The 9,888-nt window shown below is 36.3% G+C and overlaps 1 pseudogene; it reads right to left on the bottom strand.

Annotated features, from left to right (window-relative positions):
* Positions 1–2,312: 2,312 nt before the first annotated feature.
* LOC102728745 (60 kDa heat shock protein, mitochondrial pseudogene) lies at positions 2,313–4,524 on the bottom strand (annotated as a pseudogene).
* Between the last annotated feature and the right edge of the window lie 5,364 nt (positions 4,525–9,888).

Raw genomic sequence — 9,888 nt, 5'->3', positions numbered from 1 at the left:
ACAATAATACTGATTCGAATGGTGATTTGAACCCCAATGTTTATAGCAGCAATGTCCCCAATTGCCAAATACAGAAAGAGCCCAGATGTCTACCAACAGATGAATGGATAAAGAAGATATGGTATATATATTCACAATGGAATAATACTCAGCCATCAAAAAGAATGCATCTTGACTTATGCAATAACATGGATGTGACTAGAGGGTATTATGCTAAGCAAAATAAGTCAGTCAGAGAAAGACCAATACCATATGATTTCTCTCATATGTGGAACTCAAGAAACAAAAGAGATGAACATAGGGGAAGGAAAGGAAATAAAAAATAAGATAAAAACAGAGAAGGAGGGAAACCATAAGAGACTCTTAACTATAGAAAACTCAGGGTTGCTGGAGGGGAAGTGGGTAGGTTTTGGGATAATTGGGTGAAGGGCATTAAGAAGGCACTTGATGTAATGAGCACTGGGTGTTATATGCAACTGATGAATCACTGAATTCTACCCCTGAATCTAATAATACAGTATGTGTTAATAAAAATAAATAAATAAATAAATAAATAAATAATAAAAATAAATTAATTAATTAAAGATAGCTTTACCCTACTACCCAGCAATTGCACTACTAGTTATTTATCCTAGGGATACTAAAATAGTGATGCAAAGGGGCACATTCAATCCAATGTTTATAGAAGTAATGTCCACAATTGTCAAAATATGGAAAGAGCCCAGATGTTCATTGACAGAAGAATGGATAAATAAGAAGTGGTATATATATATACAATGGAATATTACTCAGCTATCAGAAGGAATGAAGTCTTGGCATTTTGCAATGATATGGATGGAACTAGAGGGTATTATGCTAAGTGAAATAAGCCAGTTAGGTAAAGACAAATATCACATGATTTCACTCATATGTGGAATTTAAGAAACAAATCAGATGAACATAGGGGACAGGAAGGAAAAATAAAGTAAGAGGAATACAGAGAGGGTGACAAGCCATAAGAGACCTTTAACTGTAGGAAACAAACTGAGGGTTGCTGGATGGGAGGTGGTTGGGGGGATGGGGTAACTGGGTGATGGGCGTTAAGGAGGGCTCTTGAAGTAATGAGCACTGGGTATTGTATGCTACTGATGAATCACTAAATTCTTCCTCTGAAAAGAAGTAATACAACATATGTTAATATAAAGAAATAAGTAAATAAATAAATAAATAAATATTTTTTAAAAGTTGAAGATAAAGCTGCCCTAAGACCCAGCATTTGCACTACTAGGTCTATATCCAAAGGATACAGACATAGTGATTTGAAGGGGCGCCTGCACCTTAATGTTTATAGCATTAATTTTCACAGTAACTAATAAATGGAAAGTGCCCAGATGTCCATTGACAGATGAATGGATAAAGAAGATGTGGTGTATAGATACAGTGGAATATTACTTATCCATCAAAAAGAATGAAATCTTGCCATTTGCAATGGCATGGATGGAACTAGAGGATATTATGCTAAGCGTATAAGTCACTCAGAGAAAGACAAATACACACTCAGACAAAGACAAAATCATATAGTAATATGATTTCATTCATATGTGGAATTTAAGAAACAAAAGAGATGAACTTAGGGGTGGGGAAGGAAAAATAAAATAAGATGAAAACAGAGAGGGAGACAAACCATAAGGGACTCTTAACTACTGGAAACAAACTGAGGGTTGCTGAAGGGGAGGTGGTTGGGGGAATGGGGTAACTGGGTGATGGGCATTAAGGAGAGCACTTGAATTAATGAGCATGGGGTGTTGTACACAACTAATAAATCGCTAAATTTTAACTCTGAAACTAATAATACAGTATATGTTAATTAAATTAAATTTAAATAAAAATTTTAAAAAACTTTAAACAAATTTTTATTAACAGAGAGTGTCATATAATTAGATTATTTTTCTACTTCAAACACAATTATTCTTACTCTCCACGGAAAGGCTGCTTCTCATTTTTTTATCTGGTGATGGCAATCACTAAAATCCTGAATTTAACAGAATAGTTGTAAAAATGCCTCAGTGATTTAAGTTGAAAGCAACACATTTGTTACATGACCCTTACACTTAGTTATCAGGAATGTACAAATGTGTTTTTATTCAAAAATACAAAATACATTTTCTGTAGGCATTGACAATGACAGCAGTAAACCATTATATGTTGTTAACTGAAACCAGTGACTGTTGGTTATAGTTATTTTCTTAAACATCAGCCAGGCTTTTCTTCAATCATTTCCTTCAGCTGATTTCTCTAAGTTATTGGTAAGGATTACTGCATTGAACTTCCTCTCACAGTTTATTAATAAAGTACTATTTTAAGAATTAGGACATGCCACCTCCCATACCACATCCCATTCCACCCATTCTAGGGTCTTTAGGAATTTCAGTGACTAGATCTCCTGTACTTAGCAGAGAGGCCACTCTAGCAACATCCAATAAAACAGTTCTTACAACCTTAGTTGAGTCAATTATTCCTTTTTCCACGATATTCACAAAATCTCTGAGCATAGCCTCATACCCATTTCTGAGGAACTTTGCATAATTTTCTCAATTATTAGTGATCCTTCAATACCTGCATTCTTAGCAATGGTCATTGCAGGAATTTTGAGTGTTCTTTTAATAATTTCTATATCAATTTTTTGATCTTCAGGAGCTGGAATTATTTTTTTAATTTAATTTTATTATGTTAATCACCATACATTACATCATTAGTTTTTGATGTAGTGTTCCATGATTTATTGTTTTCGTATAACACCCAGTGCTCCATTCAATACGTGCCCTCTTTAATACTCATCACCAGGCTAACCCATCCCCCCACCCATCTCCCCTCTAGAACCCTCAGTTTGTTTCTCAGAGTCCATAGTCTCTCATGATTCACCTCTCCCTCCGATTTCCCTCCCTTCATTTTTCCCTTCCTACTATCTTCTCTCTTTTTTTTAACATATAATGTATTTTTAAAAGATTTTATTTATTTATTTGAGAGAGAGAGCACATAAGCAGGGGGAGGGACAAAAGGAGAGGGAGAAGCAGAGTCCCCACTGAGCATGAAGTCTGATGCAACATGGGGCTCGATCCCAGGACCCTGAGATCATGACCTGAGCCAAAGGCAGCTGCTTAACCAAATGAACTACCCAGGCACCCCAGGACCTGGAATTATTGAATCCAAAGCTGGAATGCTCCAAACCATGACATCACCCCTTCCCAGAACAATGCCTCCAACAGCAGCACATGTAGCATTGAGGGCATCTGTAACTCTGTCATTCTTTTCATTTGCTTCAACATCATTTGTCCCACCAACTTTCAGCACAGCTACTCTATCTGAAAGTTTGGCCAGATGTTCAATCAGTTTTTCCTTTTCATGTTCACTAGTTGTGATATCTAACTTCTTGATGATTTCTTGAAAACATTTTTCAATTTGAGCCTTGTCACCATTTCCTTTCAAGAGCATGGCATCATCTTTGGTCACAATGACCTCTCCAACTTTTGCTCAGTCATGAGGCTGAATTTCTTCAAGATTTAGTGTCAATCCCTCTTCTCCAAACACTGCACCACCAGTCACAACAGCCATTTCTTTAATCTGGTTCTTTTTATTGTCACCAAAACCTAGAGCTTTTACTGCTACAACCAAAAGATCAATTTTTAGCCTATTCAAAATGAGTTTATTCAGAGCTTCTACATCAACATCTAGCAATTATGACCAAGGGCTAATAGGGAGCATTGGCAATTTCAGGAACAGGTACAGTGGATTGGACTCTGGAAACTTTCTTTTCACCTCAATAGAATATAGAATAATGGAATTCACATTTCTGACCTTTCAGTGTATTAATAAAATATGGAGAAATATACTCACACTCAAACTACATGCCTTGAATAATTTCTAATTCATCCTTTAGTGTTTTTCCATTCTTTACTGTGATGACTCCCTTTCTTCTAGGTTTTTTTCATTAAATCAGAAATGATGTTGCACAGTTCTTTGTCTCCATTTGTAGAAATCGTAGAAATCTGAGCAATTTCTACAGGGGTTGTCACAGGTTTAGACTGCTTCTTAAGTTCAGCAATTACAACATCAACAGCTAACATCACACCTCTCCTGATTTCCACAGGATTAGCACTGTTGCTAATCTTTTCTAAGCCTTCCTTGGCAATAGGGTGTGCCAAGAAAATAGCAGTAAGGGTGCCACCCCCAGCCTCTTCATTTGTGTTGCTGATATCTTGAACAAGTTTAGTGCCAATATTTTTATATATTTATATTTTAAGCCAATAGACTTTGCAACAGTTACACCATCTTTTGTTACTTTGGGTCTTTTCCAACTCTGTTCAATAATCACTGTTCTTCCCTTGGCCCCACAGTAACAGCTACAGCATCAACTAAAAGGTCTACACATTGACGCATTAAAGCTCAGGCATCTACACCAAATTTTACTTCTTTGGAATAAGCCTGAATGAGATGAGGAGCCAGTGCCCTAGACACTGGCCTAATTTCAGGAAGAACTACAGGTAATCAAGGCGTTTCTGTGGGGCAACTGCAGGGTGTGCCAGCAGTCAGGCAAGTTGTAGGATGCAAATGAGGGGAAGAGTTCCTCCTGTTGTGAATTTTAGCAGATTTTTTCACTAATCCAGTATCATTCACTCAGATGTCCTATTCATATAGTAACCTAATTTTCCAAGACATTTTTAATTTCAAGAATTATCTCCCATTATCTTTCCAAGCCATCAGAGCGTTCCATAAGTTCCAGTTTTTTCAAAGTCCAATTTACATCTTTTGGATTGCATCTGGCACAAAGAAGCAACACAAAAACCTTATTTATGAGATATTATGGTCAGATTTAAAGTTCGGAAAGTGTAGCTACCACACTACTAAAAGTAATATTCAGGGAATGAAAAAATACATAAAGCTAGTAAGTGGAAATAATGATAAGGACCTCCACAATCCTTTGTTAGGCCATACTTTGCTCCCAGACCATGGTTTAATGCTCTAACTTCTAGTTGAGAAACATGTTTTAAGCAACTTAAAGTTATAAAATGATAATTGATTATTAGTGTAATAATTTAACATCTTAAATTTTTCAGAAAGATGATTCATTCATTTATTTTGAAGTGAGGTAGAAGGGAATAAGTAAGAAGATTCAAGGCTAGTTTTATCCAAGTGTTTTTCTTGTTTCTGTCAACTTTGTAAATTGTATGTGTGACTTTTTAGTTAATATGACTGCAAGTGAACTAAAAAATAGAAAAGTCTCTCTAAGGTGGAAATATACATTCCAAGTCCTTAGGAAATTAATGTTTATTCTAAATTGTGGTCCTTTAACATTTATGATCTTACTTCACTTTGCATAGATCAACAAGAGGGAATAGTAATACTTAATCTGCAAACTGTACATAGGATCTATCTGGAAACATTCTGCTACTTAATGAAAAGTCTAGATAAAGTAGTTCTCCTTAAATTCACTGTTCATATATGTTTTTCTTTTTTAAGTGTGTGTGTGTGTGTGTCTGTCTGTCTGTCTGTACATAATTTGGCTATGGTTCTTTTAGATTGAGCATTATCCATAGTTACAAGATAAGTTCTCTTAGGCCTATAGAAGATTCTGAGTCAATATGTATAAAACACCTCAGATTAGCACAATCATTGAGAAGAACTATCAACCTTTGAGATCCAAATCTTTTGCTGTCCTGACTGTAGTACAGAACTTCAAATGGGTAAAGTGTGTTTCAGAGAATGATTCATTGAATTCTCACCATAGGTTTGCCTTCTGCTTATGTAACTCTGTAGGAATCTCTCATTCCATGGCTTTGGATTATTTTTTACAATTCTGACTCGGCAACAGAGGATAAAAGCCATGATATGATGAATAAGCCACACAAGTAAGAAATACAGATGTGGACTATAGACCTCCAAAGAAAAATTAAGCTGGTCGAGGATATGTGCCAAACACTGGAAATGTTAAGAGGTAGGTACTTTGGTGGTTATTGTTGTTGAGGGCTTTGTGTGTTAAAGTAGACTATTGTAAGAAGATTGTCATGATCTGTATAATATGACAAGCTGTGACTACTTTTATAAGAAAATTAAGCTTACTTCCAGAAAAGTTGAGCTATCAAAGTGGTAATGCAAATCTGAAGAAGATTTTATTCTTAGCTTTTTAGATTTTTTAACAGGAAATAAGCCTAGGAGGGAGTAAGAGAAAATGAACTATCATTTATTGAGATTTACTAACCAAGTATCAAAATATGTGTTATCCCATTTAATCCTCATAGTAATCCTATGATGTATGTGGTATTATCTTCATTTTACAAGTCTTGAATAGATTACTTGACTTATCCAAGGCCATGCAGCTATTAAGTTCAGGATTGTGTTTTAGACACAGGTCTCTCTGACTTCTAACACTGTATGTAAAGAAGACTAATACCTAAAAGAAAGCTATAACTATATAATTTCATGGTTTTCTTATGAAGAATTAAACCTCTACTTAATTTTAATTTTCTGAGGAAAGTTTCTGACATAGCATATTCAGAGAATTCTTCAGTAACCCCAATATATGCACCTAAGGAAAAGGCAATGCTAGAGAAAGAAGCAACTATTCTCAGCAATGAAATGACTGTGGTTCTGACATTTTTCCTTTTTGCTTCTTCTTTGTTTCTTTAGATAGTATGTAAATGGAAACCAAATTTTCCAGAGCAGGTATATGTACCTAGAGCAGGTAATTGTAGAAATGTAGCCTTCTATTATGAAATCTGCTTTATTTATTTAGCTAAAGCAGCAGTTTAAAGTTTATTTCAACTGATTGTAGACTCATGTCACATACCTTTGGACATTTGATCAGTCTAAGGAATTTAAGCCTCTTTTATTTTCATAATTTAGAAATGTTTAAGTTTCCTTCACATTGCAGAAGCTTTTTGTCTTCATGAAGTCCCAATAGTTCATTTTTGCTTTTGTTTCCCTTGCCTCTGGTGACATGTCTAATATGAAGTTGCTAGGCTGAAGTCATAGTTTCAAAGAAAAGTGGAAATACTGATATAATTTTATTAAATTACAGTCTTTAGAAGTTCTTCCACATGGTGTTTAAACTTTTAATTACATCTTTAATAATATTTTTTATAACTGACTAATAAAAATTATTGGCAACTGTGGTATAGTGGCAAGATCTTTTGATTTGTAGTCAAAGAACCTGAATTTGAATTTTAGTTCTGCCTCTCTGGTACTCAGTTTTCTTTTATTTATTGTTTTTTTATTATGTTCTGTTAGCCAACAAATATATAATATCATTAGTTTTTGATGTAGTGTTCAATGATTCATTAGTTGCATATAATACCCAGTGCTCTTCACAACACATGCCCTCCTTATTAAGATTTTTAAAAATTTTTTAATTTTTAAAAATTTTTTAAATTTAAATTTTAATTCCAGTATAGCTAACATACAATATTATATTAGTTTCAAGTGTAGAATATAGTGATTCAACAATTCTGCACATTACTCAGTGCTCATGATGATAAGCGTACACATCACCTATTTCATCCATCCCCACCACCCACCTCTCCTCTGGCAACTATCAGTTTCTTCTCTATAGTTAACAGTCTGTTTCTTAGTTTGTCTCTCTTCCTCTCTCTCTTTTAAATTTGATCATTTGTTTTCTTTCTTAAATTCCACATATGAGTAAATTGAGTGGTATTTTTCCTTAACTCACTTATTTCACTTAGCATTATACTCTCTAGCTCCATCCATATTGTTGAAGATGGCAAGATTTCATTCTTTTTTATTCCATTGTATATGTATCGTATCTTCTATAGCCATTCATCTATCTGAACTTCAGTTTTCTCATCTCTAATATGGGGGAAATAATCCATATCTCATATAGTTTTGTGTGAATAACTTGAAATAATAAATGTGAGTGTACTTTGTGGACAATAAAATTTCATAAGAATGTGAAGGGAGAGGGAATCAAATGAACACTAAGGGAACAAGGAACTGTTTCTTTAAAAAGTTTAATAAAATTGATAAACCCCTAGCCAGACTTATCAGAAAATAAGAGAAAGAACCCACTAAATAAAATCACAAATGAGAGAGGAGAGATCACAACCAACACCACAGAAATACAATTACAACAGAATATTATGAAAAATTATGTGCCAATAATTTGGCAATCTGGAAGAAATGGATAAACTCCTAGAAACATATAAACTACCAAACTGAAACAAGTAGAAATAGAAAATTGAAGAGACCAATAACCAGTAAAGAAATTGAATCAGTAATCAACAAAGTCCCAACAAACCAAAGTCCAGGGATGGCTTCACAGGCAAATTTACCAAACATTTAAAGAAGAGTTAATAACTTTTCTTCTCAAACTGTTCCAAAAAATTGAAATGGAAGGAAAACTTCCTAACTCATTCTATCGGGCCACCATTACCCTGATTCCAAAACCAAAGACCCCACTCAAGAAAAGAACTATGGGTCATTATCCCTAATGAATGTGTATGCAAAAATTCTTAACAAAATACTGGCAAGTTGAATCCAACAATATATTAAAAGAATCATTTACCACAGGAGAAGGAAAGATGGCAGAGGACTAGGGGACCCTATTTCAACTGGTCCCCGGAATTGAGCTGGTTATCTACCAGACCACTCTGAGCACCGACGAAACCAGCCTGAGATGTAAGAAGATCTGGATCTCTATAAGGAGAATATCGCAGGCGGTTGGTTTTGAGGTACAAAGCGGAGAGCCGTGATTCCGCGGGCAGATATCGGAGGATAAATTGCAGCGGGAGGGAGCCTGTCCGTGGGCATCCTACACAGCCGGTGAGCGACAGCCTCACCAACTGGGGAGAAGGTACAGACTCATGGACTGGTAGTGGCGGGAAAAGGACTTTAGGGCAGCCCCCGGGTTGGAAACCTGGAGCGGCAGGGTCATGTGTGTGAACTGCAGCCGCTGGCGGTTTTAGAAGCACAAAGGGCAGAGACGTGCTCTGACATGGAGGCAGGACTAGGGGTGCTGCGGAGGGGCGCACAACGCAGGACGCTGCAGTTTATAGCAGCACAGACAGAAATGGAGATGGTGTGGCCTGGGGAGCTCACTGAAGAACAGACTGCGGTCTCTCTGCTCTGAGGCAGAGGGTTGGAAACAGTCTCTTCTGCTCTGACTTGCAGAAGAGACGCAGAAAGCCACCAGGGAAAGTCATCAGAGAACAAAAGGCCCCAAAACTGATCCCCGCTGAACACATCCCCCGCCACAGGGAGGCAGGGCAACTCCGCCCAAACAGGGTTGCCTGAGTAACAGCGCGGCAGGACCCTCCCTCAGAAGATCATTTGTTTTCTTTCTTAAATTCCACATGTGAGTAAATTGAGTGGTATTTTTCCTTAACTCACTTATTTCACTTAGCATTATACTCTCTAGCTCCATCAACCTAGGTCAAAAAGAGGCCAGCAACCCTAAGGTCCCAAGAAAACAGGTGCATATTGCTTGGGTTCCGGTCAATAATATGGACTCTATACATTCCCTCAAACAACCATCAACAGAATGACTAGGAGGAGGAGCCACCAAAATAAAAAAGACTCAGAGACCATGACTTATGCTGCAGATTTACAAATGGATGCAGATATAACCAAGATGTCGGAGATAGAATTCAGGCTAGCAATTGTAAAGACAATGGCTAGAATGGAGAAATCAATTAATGGCAACATAGAGTCTCTAAGGGCAGAAAAGAAAGCTGAATTGGCAGAACTTAAAAATGCTATCAATGAGATCCAATCCAATCTAGATAATCTAACAGCTAGGGAAAGTGAGGCAGAAGAACGAATTAGCCACCAGGAAGACAAAATAATAGATAAAAAGGGAAAAGAGGAGGCCAGGGAAAAACAACTCAGAATCCATGAAAA

This window comes from Leptonychotes weddellii, chromosome X (genome assembly GCF_054177405.1).
Source record: "Leptonychotes weddellii isolate Sample4059 chromosome X, ASM5417740v2, whole genome shotgun sequence".
Lineage (NCBI taxonomy): Eukaryota > Metazoa > Chordata > Mammalia > Carnivora > Phocidae > Leptonychotes > Leptonychotes weddellii.
Note: the sequence above shows the minus strand (reverse complement) of the source record. Positions and strands in the feature narration are given on the sequence as shown.